Below are 24230 nucleotides of genomic sequence, written 5' to 3'. Positions count from 1 at the left end.
ATGCAAAAATCCTCAATAAAATACTGGCAGACCGAATCCAGCAGCACATCAAAAAGCTTATCCACCACTATAAAGTCGGTTTCATCCCTTGGATGCAAGGCTGGTTCAACATGTGCAAATCAATAAACGTAATCCATCACATAAGCAGAACCAATGACAAAAACCACATGATTATCTCAATAGCTACAGAAAAGGTCTTTGAAAAAATTCAACAGCCCTTTATACTAAAAATCTCACAATAAACTAGATATTGATGGAACATATCTCAAAATAATAAGAGCTATTTATGACAAACCCACAGCCAGTATCATACGGAATGGGCAAAAGCTGGAAGTATTCCCTTTCAAAACCGGCACAAGACAAGGATGCCATCTCTCACCACACCTATTCAACACAGTGTTGGAAGTTCTGGCCAGGGCAATCAGGCGAGAGAAAGAAATAAAGGGTATTCAATTAGGAAAAGAGGAAGTCAAATTGTCTCTGTTTGCAGATGACATGATTGTATATTTAGAAAATCCCACTGTCTCAGCCCAAATCTCCTTAAGCTGATAAACAACTTCAGCAAATCTCAGGATACAAAATCAATGTGTAGAAATCACAAGCATTCCTATACACCAATAACAGACAAACAGAGAGCCAAATCATGAGTGAACTCCCATTCACAATTGCTACAAAGAGAATAAAATACCTAGGAATCCAACTTACAAGGGATGGGAAGGACCTCTTCAAGGAGAACTACAAACCACTGCTCAAGGAATTAAGAGAGGACACAAACAAATGGAAAAACATTCCATGCTCATGGATAGGAAGAATCAATATCGTGAAACTGGCCAAACTACCCAAAGTAATTTATAGATTCAACGCTATCCCCATCAAGCTACCATTGACTTTCTTCACAGAATTGGAAAACACTGCTTTAAATTTCATAGCAAAAAGAACAAAGCTGGAGGCAACATGCTACCTGACTTCAAACTATACTACAAGGCTACAATAACCAAAACAGCATGGTTCCAGTACCAAAACAGATATATAGACCAATGGAACTGAATAGAGGCCTCAGAAATAACACCACACATCTACAACCATCTGATCTTTGACAAACCTGACAAAAACAAGAAATGGAGGAAGGATTCTCTATTTAATAAATGGTGTTGGGAAAACTGGTTAACCACATGCAGAAAGCTGAAACTGGATCCCTTCCTTACATCTTATACAAAAATTAATTCAAGATGGATTAAAGACTTAAATGTATGACCTAGAACTATAAAAACCCTAGAAGAAAACCTAGGCAGTACCATTCAGACATAGGCATGGGCAAAGACTTCATGTCTAAAACACCAAAAGCAATGGCAACAAAAGCCAAAATTGACACATGAGATCTATTTAAACTAAAGAGCTTCTGCACAGCAAAAGAAACTATCATCAGAGTGAACAGGCAACCTACAGAATGGGAGAAAAATTTTGCAATCTATTCATCTGACAAAGGACTAATATCTAGAATCTACAAAGAACTTAAACAAATTTACAAGAAAAAAAACAACCCCATTAAAAAGAGGGTGAAGGATATGAACAGACACTTCTCAAAAGAAGACATTTATGCAGCCAACAAACATATGAAAAAATGCTTATCCTCACTGGTCATTAGAAAAATGCAAATCAAAACCACAATGAGATACCATCTCATGCCATTTAGAATGGTGATCATTAAAAAGTCAGGAAACAACAGAAGCTGGAGAGGATGTGGAGAAATAGGAACATTATTACACTGTTGGTGGGAGTGTAAACTAGTTCAACCATTGTGGAAGACAGTGTGGCGATTCCTCAAGGTTCTAAAACTAGAAATACCATTTGACCCAGCAATCCCATTACTAGGTATATGCCCAAATGATTATAAATCATTCTACTATAAAGACACATGCACATGTAGATTTATTGTGGCACTGTTCACAATAGCAAAGACTTGGAAACCAACCCAAATGCCCATCAGTGATAGACTGGATAAAGAAAATGTGGCATATATACACCATGGAATACTATGCAGCCATAAAAAAGGATGAGTTCATGTCCTTTGCAGGGACATGGACGAAGCTGGAAACCATCATTCTCAGCATACTAACACAAGAACAGAAAACCAAACACCTCATGTTCTCACTCATAAGTGGGAGTTGAACAATGAGAACACATGGACAAGTTGGGGGAGTCATCACACACCAGGGCCTGTCAGCGGATGGGGGGCTGCAGGAGGGATAGCATTAGGAGAAATGCCTAATGTAGATGATGGGTTGATGGATGCAGCAAACCACCATGACACATGTATACCTATGTGACAAACTTGCACGTTCTGCACATGTACCCCAGAACTTAAATATTAAAAAATATATATATATATATAGCACATTCAATTATGTTCAGTACATAATACTTGAAAATGATAATAAATGACTGGTGATCATAAAAAAGGAAAATAAATAACTAACATCAGAGAAGAACTAAATAAAACTGAAACCCAAAGAAAACATACAAAGGATTAACAATGGAAACGAAAAGTTGAGTCTTTGAATAGGTAAACAAAATTGATAGACTGCTACCTAGATTAACAACAAAAAAAAGAGAAGATCCAAATAAGTACAATCAGAAATGACAAAAGTGACATTACAACTGATACCACAGAAATAAAAAAGATCCTCCCAGACTGCTGTGAACATCTCTAAGTACAAAAGCTAGAAAATCTAGAGGAGCTGGATAAATTCCTGGAAATGCACAAGCTACCAAGATTGAACCAGGAAGAAATTGAAATCTTGAACACACCAATACAAGTTACAAAATTGAATCAGTAATTAAAAATCACCAACTAGAAAACGTTCTAAACCAGATGGATTCACAGCCAAATTCTACCAGACAAACAAAGGAGAGCCGATACCAATCTTACCGAAACTATTCCAAAAAAATCAAAGAGAAGGGATTCCTCCCTAACTCATTCTACAAAACCAGTATCATCCTGACACCAAAATCTGTCAAGGACACAACAAAAAAAAAGAAAACTACAGACCTATACTCCTAATAAACATAGATGTAAAAATCCTCAACAATTATGCAGCCAAAAAACACATGAAAAAATGCTCACCATCACTGGCCATCAGAGAAATGCAAATCAAAACCACAATGAGATACCATCTCACACCAGTTAGAATGGCAATCATTAAAAAGTCAGGAAACAACAGGTGCTGGAGAGGATGTGGAGAAATAGGAACACTTTTACACTGTTGGTGGGACTGTAAACTAGTTCAACCATTGTGGAAGTCAGTGTGGCGATTCCTCAGGGATCTAGAACTAGAAATACCATTTGACCCAGTCATGCCATTACTGGGTATATACCCAAAGGACAATAAATCATGCTGCTATAAAGACACATGCATACGTATGTTTATTGTGGCACTATTCACAATAGCAAAGACTTGGAACCAATCCAAATGTCCAACAATGATAGACTGGATTAAGAAAATGTGGCACATGTACACCATGGAATACTATGCAGCCATAAAAAATGATGAGTTCATGTCCTTTGTAGGGACATGGTTGAAATCGGAAATCATCATTCTCAGTAAACTATCGCAAGGACAAAAAACCAAACACCACATGTTCTCACTCATAGGTGGGAATTGAACAATGAGAACACATGGCACAGGAAGGGGAACATCACACTCTGGAGACTGTTGTGGGGTGGGGGGAGGGGGGAGGGATAGCATTAGGAGATATACCTAATGCTAAATGACGAGCTAATGGGTGCAGTACACCAGCATGGCACATGTATACATATGTAACTAACCTGCACATTGTGCACATGTACCCTAAAACTTAAAGTATAATAATAATAATAAATTAAAAAATAAATGTTGCTTTAAGCTACTAAAAAAAAAAATCCTCAACAAAATACTAGCAAACCAAATCCATCAGCACATTGAAAAGATAATTAATCACTATCAAGTGGGTTTTTTTATAGGATGGAAGGATGGTTCAACATATACAAATTACTAAATGTAATTCACCATATAAACTGAATTGAAAACAAAAACCATATGATCATCTCAAATGCAGCAGAAGAAGCATTTGATAAAATATCTTCATGATAAAAACCTCAACAAACTAGGCATCAAAAAACATACTTCAAAATAATAAGGGCCATCTATGACAAACCCACAGCCAACATCATACTGAATGGGCAAAATTTGAAAGCATTAACCCTAAGAACTAGAGCAAGACAAAGGTGTCCACTTTCACCACTCCTATTCGGTATTGGAGTGAAATCCTAGTAAGAGCGATCAGGCAATAGAAAGAAATAAAAGGCATCCAAATAGGAAACGAAGTCAAATTATCTCTATTCACCAAGAACACGACTCTACTACCTAGAAAATTCTAAAGATTCCTCCAAAAGACTACTAGGCCTGATAAACAACTTCAGTAAAGTTTCAGGATACAAAATCTATGTAAAAAATCAGTAGCATTTCTGTACACCAATCATGTTCAAGTTGAGAAGATTAAGAACACATGTTCATTTACAATAGCCACAAAAAGAATAAAATACCTAGTAATACATTTTACCACAGAGGTGAAAGATCTCTATGTGGAGAACTAGAAAACACTGATGAAATAAACCGTAAGTGACACAATCAAATGGAAAAACATTCCATGCTCATGGATTGGAAGAACATTGTTAAAATGACCATACTACCCAGAGCAATCTACAGATTCAATGTAATTCCTATCAAATTACCAATGTCATTTTTTACAGAATTAGAAAGACCTATTCTAAAATTCATATGGAACCAAAAAAAGAGCCTGAATAGTCAAAGCAATCCTAAGCAAAAGAACAAAGTCGGAGGCATCACATTACCCAACTTTAAACTATACTACAAGGATACAGCAACCAAAATAGCATGGTACTGGTACAAAAAGACACACAGACCAATGGAACAGATTAGAGAATCCAGAAACAAAGCCACACACGCTGCAACCAACTGATCTTTGACAAAACCAACAACAATAAACTATGTGGAAAGGGCACCCTATTTTATAAATGGTGCTGGGAAAACTGGCTAGCCACATATAGAAAGATGAAACTGTACCCCTACCTCTCACCATACACAAAAATTAACTCAAAATAAATTACAGACTTAAATGTAAGACCTCAAACTATAAAATTCCTAAAAGAAAACCTAGGAAAAATTCTCCTAGACATTGGCCTAGGCAAATAATTTATGACTAAGTCCGCAAAAGCAAATGCAATGAAAACAAAAATTAACAAATGGAACCTAATTAAACTAAATAACTTCTGCACAGCTAAAGAAACTATCAACAGAGTAAACAGTACACATACCAAAGGGGAGAAAATATTGGCAAACTATGCTTCTGACAAAGGCCTAATATTCAGAATCTATAAGGAACTTAAATAAATCAACAAGAAAAAAAAACACTAAAAAGTGGGCAAAGGACATGAACAGACATTTCTCAAAAGAAGACATACAAGGCAGCCAACAAACATATGAAGAAATGCTCAACATCATTAATCAGAGAAATGCAAATTACAACCACCATGACATACCATCTCAGACCAGTCAGAATGGCTATTATTAAACAGTCAAAAAATAACAAATTTTATTGAGGATGTTGGTGGAAATGTAAATTAGTTCAACCCCTATGGAAAACAGTGTGCAGATTACTCAAAGACACATAAAAATAGAACCACCATTCAATCCAGCAACCCCACTACTGGGTACATACCCAAAGGAAAAGAAGTTTTACCAAAAAGAGCACTTGCATGTTTACTGCAGCATTTCACAATAGTAAAGTCAAGGAATCTACCTAAGTGTCCATCAAAGGTGGCCTGGATAAAGAAAATGTGGTACATATACACTGTGAAATACTACACAGCCATAAAAAAAGAATGAAATCACTTCCTTCACAGCAACCTGGATGCAGCTGGAGGCCATCAGTCTAAATGAATTAATGCAGAAACAGAAAATCAGATACCACCTTATTACAGATGAGGGTTAAACAAAGGGTACACGTGGATATAAAGATGGAAAAAATAGACACTGGAGACTCCAAAAGGAGTCCAAAACCACCTATTGAATATTATGTTCACTATTTGAGTGATAGATTCAATAGAATTCCAAACCCCAGCATTACACAATATGCCCATATGACAAACCTACACATGTACCCCCCAAATCTATTTCTCAAAAACAGAATGAAACATATGCATTGAGTTAACAAATTATATAACCTAGTTTCCAGTGGCTAGAATTAAACCAAAAGTCCAATACATTTTAGTCGCTCATCACAAGAAAACCAGTCCAATCCAGTAACCAAAGGGTGGAATTAAAAGCAGCCCTCCACGGTGGCTCACGCCTGTAATCCCAGCACTTTGGGAGGCCGAAGCAGGCGAATCATTTGAGGTCAGGGGTTCTAGACCAGCCTGGCCAACATGGAGAAACCCTGTCGCTACAAAAATTAGCTGGGCATGGTGGTAGGTGCCTGTAATCCCAGCGACTCGGGAGGCTGAGGCAGGAGAATCACTTGAACCTGGGAGGTGGAGGTTTCAGTGAGCCGAGATCACGTCACTGCACTCCAGCCTGGGTGACAGAGTGAGACACCGTCTCAAAAAAAAGAAAAAAGAAGCAGCCCTCTCGTAATTACAACTGATAACCCATTTGAGGAATTTGGCCTCCAAATTTGGACTCTGAAGGGTTACAGGTATTGGCTTTCTTAGAGAGGGGGAGTAGAGTCAGTAAGAGCTGCACTGAGCTGAAAGCTGCAGCTACAATGTTGCCAATGAACTCTTTAGTGTTCAGCAGGCAAATGAGTCACTGTAAGGTTGGTGGTCATTGATACTGACACCCATGAGGAACTAGGGCTGCACTCCACAAGGGAGCAGGAATGAGTAGGTCTGAATGCTGGGGATTCACTGGGGTGTCTCATAGTGCTACCAAGCCTAGTATTAACTATTCAGGAGCAATTATAGCAAATGTGTCTGAACTTGGGTAAAGCAGGAACAAACCCTGACAAGGATCTGAGTGCAATTAGTTTATTTGGGAATAAGCCCAGAAAACTTCAATAGGGAAGTGAGCAGCAAGGTAGGAGGTGGAGAAAGCCAGTATTATCAACCAATTTATCACTGTAGGCAACTGGAGCTCACTCCTGCTGGGAAACTCTGGCAGTCAGTGTAGAACATAATAAGCCCAAAGGTGAGGAAGCTGGGTAATTCTACATCATCTCCAGGTCCACCAGTGGTTCAGGGCTGCTTCCAGGGGATTCACTGTCTAATACTCTAGCTTGTTCTTTGCCTGCATCCAGAGAAAAAAGCCTTCAGACATAGAGCATGCAGATGTTCACAGTATGCAGCCTTCAGAAAGTGGAGGTGAATGCTGAGGTTACCTAGAGAGGACACCAACACTATCTGCTACAAACCACAATCCAAGAAGGGCAGAACAGCTAAAAGTTCACATGAAAGTCTGGACCCATACATTAGGCAAGCAATCCAAACCAGCTTAATTGCTGACCAAGCACAAGGGGAATCCACAAGGAGTGGTGGTGGAGGTGAAGCAAAGATGGAGAATATAAAATACAACATCAAGACCCATCACAGTAGCTGGACTATTACTCATGCCTTGTATCCTCCCAGGCATCACAATGGGATACCAGTTTGAAGAGAACTCTGTATCTAACTGGGCTTACTCCTCTCCTCTCTGAAAAGAAATTAGCATGCCCTGTTCTCATGAAAATAAAAAGGAAGACTCCTTATTATAGTAACAGAACCTGAAATGAGAGCATGATTAGATTGGAGTGGTTGACAGGAGGAGACTGTATGTGACCCAGATTGTTCGTACCTTCTCAGATTCCCTTGTCTGCCTCCTGGACCATGCTGCCACATCTAGGGCTGGACCAGTACTTGCCTGCTGTGTGCCAGGGCCTCCCTTTCATTACTGTCACATGGCATAGACCGTCAGCCACACATGTAGAGCTTCTGGCTTTTCCCACCACTTCCAGATGTAAAGGAAATACTACAATGTAGAGCACAGGCCCAGCATCCCAAACAGCTGCTGAGGGGGCCAGATGACTTAATCTGGAAGTGTGGTGGAGTTACCTTCCCATAGGCTAATTTTGACCAATAGGAAGTGGGTCTAGGGAGGAGCCACGTGCATAGATCTTTGTCCCTTCCTCCTTCCCTTTAACTGCTCTGAGTCAGCTACTCTGCACAGCCTAACTGGAGGCATCTGACATGCTGAGCACCTGCTGGGGCTTGCCACCTTCACCATGGGGTAGTGGGCAGAGCAGTGAGAGTTCACTGCATGGCTTCCCTCCTCCCCTACCTCAGCTCCCTCTCCCTCATTCCAGCTGCCCTGGGTTGCACTTCCCAAACAAAGTCTCAGCTCTTTAAATCCTTGCTTCAGGTTCTATATTTTAGAAAACCTGGCTTAAGACATAACACTTCAACCAGGATCACTCTCAATTCAATGTTCAGCTTGGAGTTTTTCAGATCACACAGATGCTGTGAATCCCAGCCTCAAACCTATAGGTGGTGATTAAGAATTCTCAGGAATTTTTTTTTTTTTTTCAAGGACTGTTCCATTGTACACTTAGCTAAAACCAAAGCATGCCAGTCTCATTCTGTGGGGAAGTTTTCTTTCACCCTTAGCAGGTTCAAGTCTCTAATCAGACCTCTTACCTTTCTGGGCACTAAGCTATCTTTGTTTTCTTTCCTTGCATGGACATGGAAAGCCAAGGGTCTAGGGCACAAGGTAATCTTAGGGCAAACTAGAGATCCAGAGCTCACTTACTCCTGGGGAATCATGCCTTCTTGACATTCTGGTCTCTGTTTCCCTTTTATACTTCCTGCTCAGCCATGCTTTTAAGAAGTTGTTTCCTTTTGTTTTATATTCTGCATTTTAAGTATCTTACACTAAGAGGGTTTTCTTGGGACATCTAGTCCACAGTGTTGCCGGAAAAAAAATAATTTTGGAGAACATATATTTTATATTGTAACAATCTGAAATTTACAGCAAAGTTGCAAGTATAATATAAAGAACATTTTTTCCAAAATCATTTGAGATAAATTGCCAAAATGATGCCCGTAATCCACCCACCCTTCAATAATTCAGCATATGTTTCTTGCCCAAAAAAAGGATAATTCTACAAAACCTCATACAATGACCAAAATCAAGAAATTGACATTTATATCCTAATCCCCAGATCTGTACAAGTCTTGCCATTTGCTCTAATAGCTGCCTTCATCAGAAAAGGATCTAACTCAGAATTATGTGTTTCATTTTGTTGTTATGTCTTTTTATTCTCTTTTAATCTGGAATGGTTCCTCTGTCTGGCCTTGACTTTCACAAACTTGACAACTGTGATGATTAAAGAATAGTTATGTCGTAATACGCCCCTTGATTTGGGATTGTCTGATATCTCCCCACGAGTATGCATATTTGGCAGAAATGTCATAGAAGTGAGGCTGTTATCTTTGATTCGTCCCAACACTGATGATGCTCACTTGATGCAGTGTATGTCTACCGGGCCACTCCACTGCAAAGTTTCTCTTTTCTGTTTTAGAATTAATGAGAATTTGAGGCCGGGCGCAGTGGCTCACGCCTGTAATCCCAGCACTTTAGGAGGCCGAGGCAGGCGGATCACGAGGTCAGGAGATCGAGAATATCCTGGCTAACACAGTGAAACCCCCTCTCTACTAAAAATACAAAAAATTAGCCGGGCGTGGTGGCGGGCAGCTGTAGTCCCAGCTACTCTGGAGGCTGAGGCAGGAGAATGGCGTGAACCTCGGAGGCAGAGCTTGCAGTCAGCTGAGATTGCGCCACTGCACTCCAGCCTGGGCGACAGAGCGAGACTCCGTCTCAAAAAAAAAAAAGAGTATTTTGTGAGGATTTTGAAATTATGTAAATTTCCCATTGCTCGTCAGAATGTCACTTTATTTATTGGGTAATGTATATTAGTACACACTCAGTGGGTTCTAAAATGTTACAAATTGTCTTAGTCCATTCAGCTGCTGTAACAGAGTACTTTAGACTAAGCAATGTACAAACAACAGAAATTTACAGTTCTGGAGGCTGGGAAAACCAAGATCAAGGTGCTAGCGGATTCGGTGTCTGATGAGAGCCCACTCCTCATAGATGGCGCCTTCCTGCTGAGTTTTTTTTTTTCAATGGCAAAAAGGGCAAACATGCCCCCTTCAATCTCTTTTATAAGGACACTAATCCCATACATGAAGGAGGAGTCCTCATGATTTAATCATTTCCCAATGGGCTCCACCTCTTAATACTATCACATTGGAAATTAAGTTTCAACATAGGAATTGAGGGGGGTACACCAACATTCAGACCATAGCACTATTTGCTGTGATAGTGATGCTCAATATGATGTTCAAATTGTCCTTTATTTGGCTCCCAAACAATCAGTGGCGTAAACTAAGAAACACATATATGCTTGTATGGATATGTATGCATATACATAAATACATGTATATACATACACTTAAATTTATATTTATTCCTATACCTGCCTATCTATATTGAGAATCCCAAGTTTACACAGATACCACCAATTTCAATCCAACCATTACAGTTTTATCCCCTTATACTTTGTAACTCTCCCTCTCTGACCATGAGATATCTGGCTCCCAATTATTCTTAATATACTTACTTATTTGAAAAACATCCCCATCTGTAACCAACTTCCAATCTCTCCTGCACTCCTCTCTCCCATATGGTCACTCTTCTCACCCCACTCAACCCCACCCACCATGCCAAGCAGCCACCCCTGTCACCTGGACTTCCTCCTCTTCAGGCCTGGGCTCTGATACCCCATACCAGGCAGCCCTATGGAGATGCCTCCCTCACACAGTACTGCATGGACACCCTCCTCACCCTATTGACTTCACCACCCTGCACTATGTCACCCATTGTGTGGATGCTTGATTTACTGCATGGACACCCTCCTCACCTATTGGCTTCACCACCCTGCACTATGTCACCCATTGTGTGGATGCTTGATTGACCCCTCTTAGCTTCTGATACCCTGTGCTGGGCAGGCCTCCTGTGCAAATACCTTTCTTACTCCATTCTTGCTCTGACACCTGCACCAGGTGTACCCCTACATGAACATCCTCCTCACTCGGCTTGGACTCCATTGCCCCACTCTGGGCCACCATGGCTAGCACCCGCCCACCCCAGCACAGATGCCTATATCTTGCCCTAATGGCTTTAAAACTGAATTGTTCAGAAAGAGAGGGGGAAGTAGAAGGGACACCAGAATTTTTAACATGCATATTTAAAGTATACACTTAGCCAATAGTCCTATCTCCATCCCTATCATTTCAAGGACTTGGAAATTATAATTACTGGCACCACTATATCTGCACACCCCAGTGTCTTAAATGTTATTGTTGTCAGTTGGTTTTTCTGTCCTTTTTTTCCTTTTTATAGCTCTAAAATTGCTAGTTGTTACAATTATTATTTTGTATAGTCAATACTTCTTTATACTAATCAACATTTTACCTGTTTTGTTCCCCATTGCCTATTATATCCAATTCCTTCCATCTAGATTGATTTTGTTTTTCCTAAACTATATTCTTCAGTAGTCCTTTCAACAACAGTCTACACTTAGGAGGAGCCAAGATGGCTGAATAGGAACAGCTCCAGTCTGCAGCTCCCAGCGTGAGCGACGCAGAAGACAGGTGATTTCTGCATTTCCATCTAAGGTACCGGGTTCATCTCACTAGGGAGTGCCAGACAGTGGGCGCAGGTCAGTGGGTGCGCACACCACGCGCGAGCCGAAGCAGGGCGAGGCATTGCCTCACTTCGGAAACGCAAGGGGTCAGGGAGTTCTCTTTCCTAGTCAAAGAAAGGGGTGACAGATGGCACCTGGAAAATTGGGTCACTCCCACCCGAATACTGCGCTTTTCTGATGGGCTTAAAAAACGGCGCACCAGGAGATTATATCCCGCACATGGCTTGGAGGGTCCTACGCCCACAGTCTCGCTAACTGCTAGCACAGCAGTCTGAGGTCAAACTGCAAGGCGGCAGCGAGGCTGGGGGAGGGGCGCCCGCCATTGCCCAGGCTTGCTTAGGTAAACAAAGCAGCCGGGAAGCTTGAACTGGGTGGAGCCCACCACAGCTCAAGGAGGCCTGCCTGCCTCTGTAGGCTCCACCTCTGGGGGCAGGGCACAGACAAACAAAAAGACAGCAGTAACCTCTGCAGACTTAAATGTCCCTGTCTGACAGCTTTGAAGAGAGCAGTGGTTCTCCCAGCACACAGCTGGAGATCTGAGAATGGGCAGACGGCCTCCTCAAGTGGGTCCCTGACCCCTGACCCCCGAGCAGCCTAACTGGGAGGCACCCCCCAGCAGGGGCACACTGACACCTCACAGGGCTGGGTACTCCAACAGACCTGCAGCTGAGGGTCCTGTCTGTTAGAAGGAAAACTAACAAACAGAAAGGACGTCCACACCAAAAACCCATCTGTACATCACCATCATCAAAGACCAAAAGTAGATAAAACCACAAAGATGGGGAAAAAACAGAGCAGAAAAACTGGAAACTCTAAAAAGCAGAGCGCCTCTCCTCCTCCAAAGGAACACAGCTCCTCACCGGCAACGGAACAAAGCTGGACGGAGAATGACTTTGACAAGCTGAGAGCAGAAGGCTTCAGATGATCAAATTACTCCGAGCTATGGGAGGACATTCAAACCAAAGGCAAAGAAGTTGAAAACTTTGAAAAAAATTTAGAAGAATGTATAACTAGAATAACCAATACAGAGAAGTGCTTAAAGGAGCTGATGGAGCTGAAAACCAAGGCTCGAGAACTACTTGAAGAATGCAGAAGCCTCAGCAGCCGATGCGATCAACTGAAAGAAAGGGTATCAGCAATGGAAGATGAAATGAATGAAATGAAGCAAGAAGGGAAGTTTAGAGAAAAAAGAATAAAAAGAAACGAGCAAAGCCTCCAAGAAATATGGGACTATGTGAAAAGACCAAGTCTACGTCTGATTGGTGTCCTGAAAGTGACAGGGAGAATGGAAACAAGTTGGAAAACACTCTGCAGGATATTATCCAGGAGAACTTCCCCAATCTAGCAAGGCAGGCCAACATTCAGATTCAGGAAATACAGAGAATGCCACAAAGATACTCCTTGAGAAGAGCAACTCAAAGACACATAATTGTCAGATTCGCCAAAGTTGAAATGAAGGAAAAAATGTTAAGGGCAGCCAGAGAGAAAGGTCGGGTTACACTCAAAGGGAAGCCCATCAGACTAACAGCTGATCTCTCGGCAGAAACTCTACAAGCCAGAAGAGACTGGGGGCCAATATTCAACATTCTTAAAGAAAACAATTTTCAACCTAGAATTTCATATCCAGCCAAACTAAGCTTCATAAGTGAAGGAGAAATAAAATACTTTACAGACAAGCAAATGCTGAGAGATTTTGTCACCACCAGGCCTGCCCTAAAAGAGCACCTGAAAGAAGCGCTAAACATGGAAAGGAACAACCAGTACCAGCCGCTGCAAAATCATGCCAAAATGTAAACACCATCGAGACTAGGAAGAAACTGCACCAACTAACGAGCAAAATAACCAGCTAACATCATAATGACAGGATCAAATTCACACCTAACAATATTAACTTTAAATGTAAATGGACTAAATGCTCCAATTAAAAGACACAGACTGGCAAATTGGATAAAGAGTCAAGACCCATCAGTGTGCTGTATTCAGGAAACCCATCTCACGTGCAGAGACACACATAGGCTCAAAATAAAAGAATGGAGGAAGATCTACCAAGCAAATGGAAAACAAAAAAAGGCGGGGGTTGCAATCCTAGTCTCTGATAAAACAGACTTTAAACCAACAAAGATCAAAAAAGACAAAGAAGGCCATTACATAATGGTAAAGGGATCAATTCAACAAGAAGAGCTAACTATCCTAAATATATATGCACCCAATACAGGAGCACCCAGATTCATAAAGCAAGTCCTGAGTGACCTAGAAAGAGACTTAGACTCCCACACATTAGTAATGGGAGACTTTAACACCGCACTGTCAACATTAGACAGATCAACGAGACAGAAAGTCAACAAGGATGCCCAGGAATTGAACTCAGCTCTGCACCAAGTGGACCAAATAGACGTCTACAGAACTCTCTACCCCAAATCAACAGAATATACATTTTTTTCAGCACCACACCACACCTATTCCAAAATTGACCACATACTTGGAAGTAAAGCTCTCCTCAGCAAATGTAAAAGAACAGAAATTATAACAAACTATCTCTCAGACCACAGCGCAATCAAACTAGAACTCAGGATTAAGAATCTCACTCAAAACCACTCAACTACATGGAAACTGAACAACCTGCTCCTGAATGACTACTGGATACATAACGAAATGAAGGCAGAAATAAAGATGTTCTTTGAAACTAATGAGAACAAAGACACAACATACGAGAATCTCTGGGACGCATTCAAAGCAGTGTGTAGAGGGAAATTTATAGCACTAAATGCCCACAAGAGAAAGCAGGAAAGATCCCAAATTGACACCCTAACATCACAATTAAAAGAACTAGAAAAGCAAGAGCAAACACATTCAAAAGCTAGCAGAAGGCAAGAAATACCTAAAATCAGAGCAGAACTGAAGGAAATAGAGACACAAAAAACCCTTCAAAAACTTAATGAATCCAGGAGCTGGTTTTTTGAAAGGATCAACAAAATTGATAGACCACTAGCAAGACTAATAAAGAAAAAAAGAGAGAAGAATCAAATAGACACAATAAAAAATGATAAAGGGGATATTGCCACTGATCCCACAGAAATACAAACTACCATCAGAGAATACTACAAACATCTCTACGCAAATAAACTAGAAAATCTAGAAGAAATGGATAAATTCCTCGACACATACACTCTCCCAAGACTAAACCAGGAAGAAGTTGAATCTCTGAATAGACCAATAACAGGAGCTGAAATTGTGGCAATAATCAATAGCTTACCAACCAAAAAGTGTCCAGGACCAGATGGATTCACAGCCGAATTCTACCAGAGTTGCAAGGAGGAACTGGTACCATTCCTTCTGAAACTATTCCAATCAATAGAAAAAGAGGGAATCCTCCCTAACTCATTTTATGAGGCCAGCATCATCCTGATACCAAAGCCGGGCAGAGACACAACCAAAAAAGAGAATTTTAGACCAATATCCTTGATGAACATTGATGCAAAAATCCTCAATAAAATACTGGCAAACCGAATCCAGCAGCACATCAAAAAGCTTATCCACCATGATCAAGTGGGCTTCATCCCTGGGATGCAAGGCTGGTTCAATATATGCAGATCAATAAATGGAATCCAGCATATAAACAGAACCAAAGACAAAAACCACATGATTATCTCAATAGATGCAGAAAAGGCCTTTGACAAAATTCAACAACCCTTCATGCTAAAAACTCTCAATAAATTAGGGATTGATGGGACGTATTTCAAAATAATAAGAGCTATCTATGACAAACCCACAGCCAATATCATACTGAATGGGCAAAAACTGGAAGCATCCCCTTTGAAAACTGGCACAAGACAGGGATGCCCTCTCTCACCACTCCTATTCAACTTAGTGTTGGAAGTTCTGGCCAGGGCAATTAGGCAGGAGAAGGAAATAAAGGGTATTCAATTAGGAAAAGAGGAAGTCAAATTGTCCCTGTTTGCAGATGACATGATTGTATATCTAGAAAACCCCATTGTCTCAGCCCCAAATCTCCTTAAGTTGATAAGCAATTTCAGCAAAGTCTCAGGGTACAAAATCAATGTACAAAAATCACAAGCATTCTTATACACCAATAACAGACAAACAGAGAGCCAAATCATGAGTGAACTCCCATTCACCATTGCTTCAAAGAGAATAAAATACCTAGGAATCCAACTTACAAGGGATGTGAAGGACCTCTTCAAGGAGAACTATAAACCACTGCTCAAGGAAATAAAAGAGGTTACAAACAAATGGAAGAACATTCCATGCTCATGGGTAGGAAGAATCAATGTCGTGAAAATGGCCATACTGCCCAAGGTAATTCACAGATTCAATGCCATCCCCATCAAGCTACCAATGACTTTCTTCACAGAATTGGAAAAAACTACTTTAAAGTTCATATGGAACCAAAAAAGAGCCCGCATCGCCAAGGCAATCCTAAGCCAAAAGAACAAAGCTGGAGGCATCACACTACCTGACTTCAAACTATACTACAAGGCTACAGTAACCAAAACAGCATGGTACTGGTACCAAAACAGAGATATAGATCAATGGAACAGAACAGAGCCCTCAGAAATAACGCCGCATATCTACAACTATCTGATCTTTGACAAACCTGAGAAAAACAAGCAGTGGGGAAAGGATTCCCTATTTAATAAATGGTGCTGGGAAAACTGGCTAGCCATATGTAGAAAGCTGAAACTGGATCCCTTCCTTACACCTTATACAAAAATCAATTCAAGATGGATTAAAGACTTAAATGTTAGACCTAAAACCATCAAAACCCTAGAAGAAAACCTAGGCATTACCACTCAGGACATAGGCATGGGCAAGGACTTCATGTCTGAAACACCAAAAGCAATGGCAACAAAAGCCAAAATTGACAAATGGGATCTAATTAAACTAAAGAGCTTCTGCACAGCAAAAGAAACTACCATCAGAGTGAACAGGCAACCTACAAAATGAGAGAAAATTTTCACAACCTACTCATCTGACAAAGGGCTAATATCCAGAATCTACAATGAACTCCAACAAATTTACAAGAAAAAAACAAACAACCCCATCAAAAAGTGGGTGAAGGACATGAACAGACACTTCTCAGAAGAAGACATTTATGCAGCCAAAAAACACATGAAAAAATGCTCACCATCACTGGCCATCAGAGAAATGCAAATCAAAACCACAATGAGATACCATCTCACACCAGTTAGAATGGCAATCATTAAAAAGTCAGGAAACAACAGGTGCTGGAGAGGATGTGGAGAAATAGGAACACTTTTACACTGTTGGTGGGACTGTAAACTAGTTCAACCATTGTGGAAGTCAGTGTGGCGATTCCTCAGGGATCTAGAACTAGAAATACCATTTGACCCAGCCATGCCATTACTGGGTATATACCCAAAGGACTAGAAATCATGCTGCTATAAAGACACATGCACACGTATGTTTATTGGGGCATTATTCACAATAGCAAAGACTTGGAACCAACCCAAATGTCCAACAATGATAGACTGGATTAAGAAAATGTGGCACATATACACCATGGAATACTATGCAGCCATAAAAAATGATGAGTTCATGTCCTTTGTAGGGACATGGATGAAATTGGAAATCATCATTCTCAGTAAACTATCACAAGAACAAAAAACCAAACACCGCATATTCTCAATCATAGGTGGGAATTGAACAATGAGAACACATGGACACAGGAAGGGGAACATCACACTCTGGGGACTGTTGTGGGGTGGGGGGAGGGGGGAGGGATAGCATTAGGAGATATACCTAATGCTAGATGACGAGTTAGTGGGTGCAGCGCACCAGCATGGCACATGTATACATATGTAACTAACCTGCACATTGTGCACATGCACCCTAAAACTTAAAGTATAATAATAAAAAAAAAAGAAACTGAAAAAAAAAAAAACAACAACAGTCTACAAGAGATGAACTTTTTCAGCCTTTTTTCAGATAACATTATTTCACTCATACTTTTTAACAACAGTTTTTTTTTGTTCTCACTCTTTAGTGACAGCTTAACCACATAGAGCAGTGTAGGGTGATCAACGATCTGCTTTGGACTGAGGGATTTCCCAGGACTTGGAACTTTCAGTGCTAAAACCAGGACAGTTTCTAGCAAAATGTCATGGTTGATCACCCTCTGTTATGTTCCATTTCTTTGCGCTCACCAGTATTAAAAATATCATTGTCTTCTGATGTCTAGCTGTGCTTCTGAGAAAACTTCTGTGTGCTAAATTTTGTTTCTTTGAGGATAACCTATTATTTCTCTCTGGCTGCTTGTAAGATTTTCTCTCTCGTAGTCTATCCACAGTGTTGCTTTATAAATTTATTTTCTGTTCATTCTATTCAGGACTAGTTACACTACTGAATATAAAGATTTCATATCTTTCAATTTTGGAAAAATTGTAACCAATCTTTAAACATTTCATCTCTTACTTTAGAATTCCTGTTAGATATTGTCATGAACTGAATGTCTTTGTTCCCCCAAAATTCATATGTTGAAATACTAACCCCCAATTTGATGGTATTAGGAAGTGGGGCCTTTTGGAGATAATTAGATCATGAAGATGGAGCCCTCTTAAATGGGATTAGTGCCCTCATAAGAAGACGTGAGGTTTTTGGCTGGTTTGTTTGTTTCCTCTCTGCTCCCCACCAGATGAAGAAACAATGAGGAGACAGCCCTCTGCAAACCAGGAGACAGGCCCTCACCAGACACTGGATATGCTGGTACTTTGATCTTGGACTTCCAGCCTCCAAAATGGTAAGAAATACATTTCTGTGGCTTATAAGTCACCCAGTTTATGAAACTTTGTTTATCAACCCAAGATAAAACAGATATTCTGTATTTTCTCACTATATTCCATATGCTTCTTTATCCCTCAGATTTTTCTACCTCTACCCTTTTCTGCTCTGCATTCTGGATAATTTCCCCAGCCCTATCTTCCAGGTACATAGGTATAATTTCAGTGATATTGAATCGATGTTTAAGCCATTGTATTAGTCCAACATACCCCAGACTGGGCAATTTACAAAATAAAGAGGTTTAATTGGACTTACAGTTTCACATGGCTGGGGAAGGTCTCACGATCACGGCAGAGGGTGAAAGAAAATTCTTACATGGCAGAGGGTGAGAGACAATTCTTACATTGTGGCAGCAAGACAGAATGAGGAAGAAGCAAAAGTGGAAAACTCTGATAAACTCATCAGATCTTGTGAGACTTACTCACTGTCACGAGAATAGCACAGGAAAAAACCACCCCCCGTGATTCAATTACCTCCCCCTGGGTCCCTCCCACAACATGTGGGAATTCTGGGAGACACAATTCAAGTTGAGATTTGGGTGAAGGCACAGCCAAGCCATATCAGCCATTGAGTTTTTAACTTTATTGGTTAAAATTTTGTTTCTGGAAGTTCTATTTGGTTCTTATTCAAAGATTTTTAAATTTTTTTTCAGAAGGTTATGCTACTTATTTGTGCCCTGTTATTTTTCTCCCTTTTTAATCCTTACAAACATTTACTTTGTATTCTCATTCAGATGATTTCACTGAGTTCAAGGTCTCTGCCCTCCCTGCATGTGCTGACTCTCTCTCTCTCTCATGATGGATTATTTTCCCACATGATTTATGATTTTGATTGTGAGATAATAATTCTAGTGGTTTATTTTTTCTATGAGAGACCTGTGGGCCTGCTTATGGAAATGTATTTTCAAAGTGGTTTTGCATTTGCTGCTGCCTGGTACCCCAGGGATACCAATACACAGTGATGAGCTTTAATTATTTTTCAATTAGGGATTTCTGGGATGCTAAAGAGTGTTTAGAAATCCAAACTTGGGAGAGATATAAATCGGAGTTACAGGTTCCTCTGAGGATATGTACATATATATTTTATCAAAAGCTCAGACCAAGAGACATTATTGCCTCTTCATCTCCCTGCAGTGGTGGACTGCTTTTCTAGTCACTTCTTGCTTTAAGACAATGGTCCTTTGATGGACTTAGCTTTATGCAAAGGTCTTATGTATAGCACAACATTTCAATCAGGCTCAAGGTAACTAAGACAGAAACCCCCATCCTCACCTTTACCCATGTAAAGGACAGCTCCAATATCCTGTATTCAAAACTGTTTTATCTAGTACTTTTATGTATTTGCAGTGGGAGATTTGGGACATTGCCTTTGTCTACCCTGCGAAAATTGCCGTTCCGCCCTCTTGTACACCACCAGGCACCTCTTACACACCACTTAGGATCATCTCAAGTACACCTGTCCCTTGTTCTGGCTTCTGCTGTAGTTAATAAGCTCTACTTGGATTCTGACTGGCTTCAGCAGTCACAAGCTGACAGGTTTTCTAAAACTGCCCCCACTTTCTCCTAAAAAGGAAAAGAGAGTGGGCATTAGTAACAGTCTCACATTAGTAACAATCTCATTAACAGCATTAGTAACCATCTCACTAACAGCATTAGTAACAATCTCACCTGTCTTTCACACATTTCCTTGTTCTTCCACATGTGCCACTGAATTCAGCGTCCATAACAATGGCTTTCATGATCTGGCTCTTGCCTCTGCCATCCAGCTCAAACCACAGCTCTAAACAACACTTAAACATCCTTGCCACATGGCTTTAACACCGCCCCACCTTTCTATTTGGACATCTGACTTTACCATTTCCAATTTTCACCTGTACCCCAGATTCTAACTTGACCTTCCTCTAAGTAATTACACTGTAAGCATTCTACTCATTCTCTGTAGGTCTGGTGTAATTGGTTCCCAATACTGACCTGAAATGTCTCGTGGCCACATACCACACTGTGCTACTACACAAGTTGCCCCTGGTTTCCTCCAATCCTACCGCAATGGCCTTTGAGGTGATGTTCCTGCTCTCCCATCTAATCACTCTTCCCAAAGGCTGCCAGACTTGCCCTCCTCAAAGAGCAATCTGATCCTTTCTCTGCAGTTCTGTAGCATTTATAACTTGGTGTAGCCATTTAGTACTTATTGATCTACTGTTGTTTTCTTTGTTATTGTTTCCTATGTGTAAGTATTGTTCCCTAACTTAAAAGCTTATAAAGCAGAAGTCAGCAATTTGTTTCTATAAAGAACCAGATGGTAAATATTTAAGACTTTGTGGGCCATATAGTCTCTATGTCGACAACTCAACTCTGCCATTGTATCAGGAAAGCAGCCTCAGACGATGCATACACAAATGCCTGCAGATGTGTTCCAGTATAACTTCATTTGCGAAAACAGGCAGCCAAGGCTGGGCATGCTGGCTCATGCCCATAATCCCAGCACTTTGGGAGGCCGAGGTGGGTGTATCACCTGAGGTCAGGAGTTCAAGACCAGCCTGGCCAACATGGTGAAACCCTGTCTCTACTAAAAATACAAAATTAGCCAGGCATGGTGGTGGGCACTGGTAATCTCAGCTACTCAGGAGGCTGAGGCAGGAGAATCTCTTGAACCCGAGAGATGGAGGTTGCAGTGAGCTGAGATCACGCCATTGTACTCCAGCATGCCAACCTCTGTTCTAAAGGATATGATGACTGCATATTATTCTTTATCTTCTTCAAATAGGGAAACCTCAATAAATGTTCAATACTTGGATATTCATACTCCTTGGCATTTATAGTGTATGGAAGAGCTCAGAAACAGCTGCCTGGCTATTCCAATCCCAATAAAAGCACAAGCCAATTGAATTTTAAATCCCCACACTAAATATTAATCAGCATTTCAGTATTTGCCTTGATTACATTGAAATCTAGGAATTGTTCCCTTGTCCTCAGCCCCTAACATTAATTGGACATTTCAACTTTTTTTCTTCTGGTTGTATTAGCTGATTTCATTCAGTAGGGTATTTTTCAGAGAGAAGTAGATGAATGCACAAAATCACAAACGGGCAGTCCAGGTAAGAGAAGTTAACAAATATGATGCAAAAATATGTGGCATTCCGTAGAACTGTAACAATTGTTTCACATTGTTAGCCTCATCTTATCTTGGCTCCTTTCTGTTAAGGCTTGTGAAGTCTTGAGAGCCCTTTTACTATTTTTAAGCACAAGCTTATATCCTTTCTTTCCTTCCCTACAACGATGACTTTTACAGCATGTGGGAAATAACAACAAATAAGTACTTACAGGCATGGTAATTATTGCTTAGTGATGTATATTTTCTATTGTAAATGAGTATATTTAAACCCTCATTAATCTTTTAATTTTGTATTAATCTTTTGGAAATTTGGTTTGTATGACTCCGTCAGGCCAAGCAATTCTGGGACCCCGACCCAATCAAGTTCCTGCATCTGTGGATCTGAGGACAAAACCCACCATTTTGCCAAGGCTCTTCTAAGACTGACAAATTATCGTTCCTAAGATGCAGCCCTTCATCAGTGCCTATCTATTTCTACCCCAGTGCCAAATAAGGATTAGATTTCAGGAGCTGTTAAAGAATAGTAAGAGGAAGAGGCAGAAAAGAGACACCAGAACAAAGCTGATAGAAATAGGAAAAGGTCAGGCTCCGAACGCTGGCTTTGAGATCACTCTCCAGCAGCGCAGGTTCCTAGAGCTGTGCGCTCTACCCAGCAAAGTGTACTCTCCTGTACAGGTTGATCTGAATATCTGACATGTTTAAATTTTGTCAAAATACTTTGCTTTCTACCTCACTTTCTGTTTTCTTTATCTTACTTTAATTTACAAAAAGAGAGATAGAAGAGAGCTAACTCAGGGAACATCTGACAAGGGTTCCAAAGGATGTTTGGTGGAAAAGTGCTGTAAAGAAGCCAACTATCTATATTTTGCACTTCTAATTCCCTAAAGCTTCACTTAGTTGGAAACCATACATTCTACAAAACTAAGGACATAAGTTATATGTGGTACTTATGGGGTGTGTAGAGTGGTACTTCCTTTTATTTGCCCTAAAATACTGCTCTTATTTTGTTACATGTAGAAATAGATATTGTTCCTATACATGTAGAAATAGATATTTGATCTTTCCCCTCTTTTTTGTGGGGGGGGGGTGGGATTCTTACATCAATACCCACCTCATGGTCCTCAGAGCAATTGCCATTTGTTCTCTTGCCCCAGATCCCTAGGTCTAGTAAATACTAAGCACCAGCATCACTTAGGATTCAACAGGAAAACGAACCCACACATGCAATTTCAACATTGGAATTAGAGGGTAAAATGAACAAATGAAAACACTCAGGTAGACCAGAGGTACAAAGCTCAGGAAACATCTTCCACCCTTAGGGCTATAGGACAAACAGAAAAGGTTGCAATCACTAAGACCTGGGAGCTCAGAGGAGAAGCCCAGGGACCCAGCTCAGACCTCTGAGGAAGGAGAAGCCCAGGGACCCAGCTCAGACCTCCAATGAAGGGCACTGACAGCTGTTTCCAGATCTGAGTGCCAAAAGAAGCAGGAGGCTGGAACCAACTGCCCCTGCTGAGGCAAAATGCTACAGGGTGATGCTGATGGACCAGCAAGCAGGAGAGAGGAGGGCCCTTCTCCCCTTCATCCTGCCTTTCCATCTTCTTCTGAGGCTCTCTAGGGGTACAGCCTAATAGAGAACCAGATGGCAGAGGAGGGAAGAAGAATGTAGGTTAGAATGTCCCAGACCCAGCATCACAAAGCCAACTTGAGAAGATTTATTTGGAACTGAGAGATGCTATCTTAATAACCAGCACAGCACCTGATTCATGTTGGTCAGATTTTCTTAATTTAGAGCAAGAAAGAACAGGAGGTCGCTCTCTTCAACAGTTGGAAGATGTTGTTTCCTGACATTGGAGAAAACTTGACAAAAGCCAGGGCAATTTGCACTAGTTGCAGAATCAATTATTAGCATCAATCAAAACAAATTAAAATATCTGAAAAGGAACCTCCAGGACAGGATCAATTTTTAGAAAAAAAGATGTACTCATATAGAGTAGCTATAATGACCAGAAACTCAAACAGTAAATTCTTGCCCCTTTACACACACACAGACAGACAGACACACACACACACACACACACACACACACACACACAGTGCCTAAGAACTATTATCTGTCCAGACCTCCTGTGCTTCTATGCTTCCACCACCTCTAAGAGTCACTTTTCTCTCACTTGTATGAAAAACTCTAAATCTCAGTTCCCAACATGCCAACAGGTAGAGGAAACTGGCTGTAGCGTATTTCATCCTGGATGTGTAGACACCTTCAGAAATGCTTCATAGATGTAAAGTAAAGTTAGAGTTTCTAGAAGCAGTACATGCTAATGGCATAATCTCTCATATATAACACTTGCATATGCAAAAAAGACAAAATACTGCCTCATATCCTATAAAGTAAAACACAAGGAAACAAGAATTAAAAGAATAAAATATCCTACTAAATTTCTACCAAAAATTAGAATTTGTCCTGGGGATTCTGAACATGTGAACCATTCCAGGTCCAG

The 24230-nt window shown here is 40.6% G+C and overlaps 1 long non-coding RNA gene across 3 annotated transcripts in view; it reads right to left on the bottom strand.

Annotated features, from left to right (window-relative positions):
• Nucleotides 1–19026, bottom strand: part of LOC107975956 (uncharacterized) — a 345182-nt gene extending 326156 nt beyond the window's left edge. For all 3 annotated transcript variants that reach the window (XR_010159010.1, XR_010159011.1, XR_001719528.1), the window contains exon 1: nt 18871–19026. This is a non-coding gene — a long non-coding RNA (uncharacterized LOC107975956). The remainder of the gene's footprint in view (nt 1–18870) is intronic.
• Between the last annotated feature and the right edge of the window lie 5204 nt (nt 19027–24230).

The sequence above is a fragment of the Pan troglodytes genome, chromosome 6 (genome assembly GCF_028858775.2).
Source record: "Pan troglodytes isolate AG18354 chromosome 6, NHGRI_mPanTro3-v2.0_pri, whole genome shotgun sequence".
Classification (NCBI taxonomy): Eukaryota; Metazoa; Chordata; class Mammalia; order Primates; family Hominidae; genus Pan; species Pan troglodytes.
Note: the sequence above shows the minus strand (reverse complement) of the source record. Positions and strands in the feature narration are given on the sequence as shown.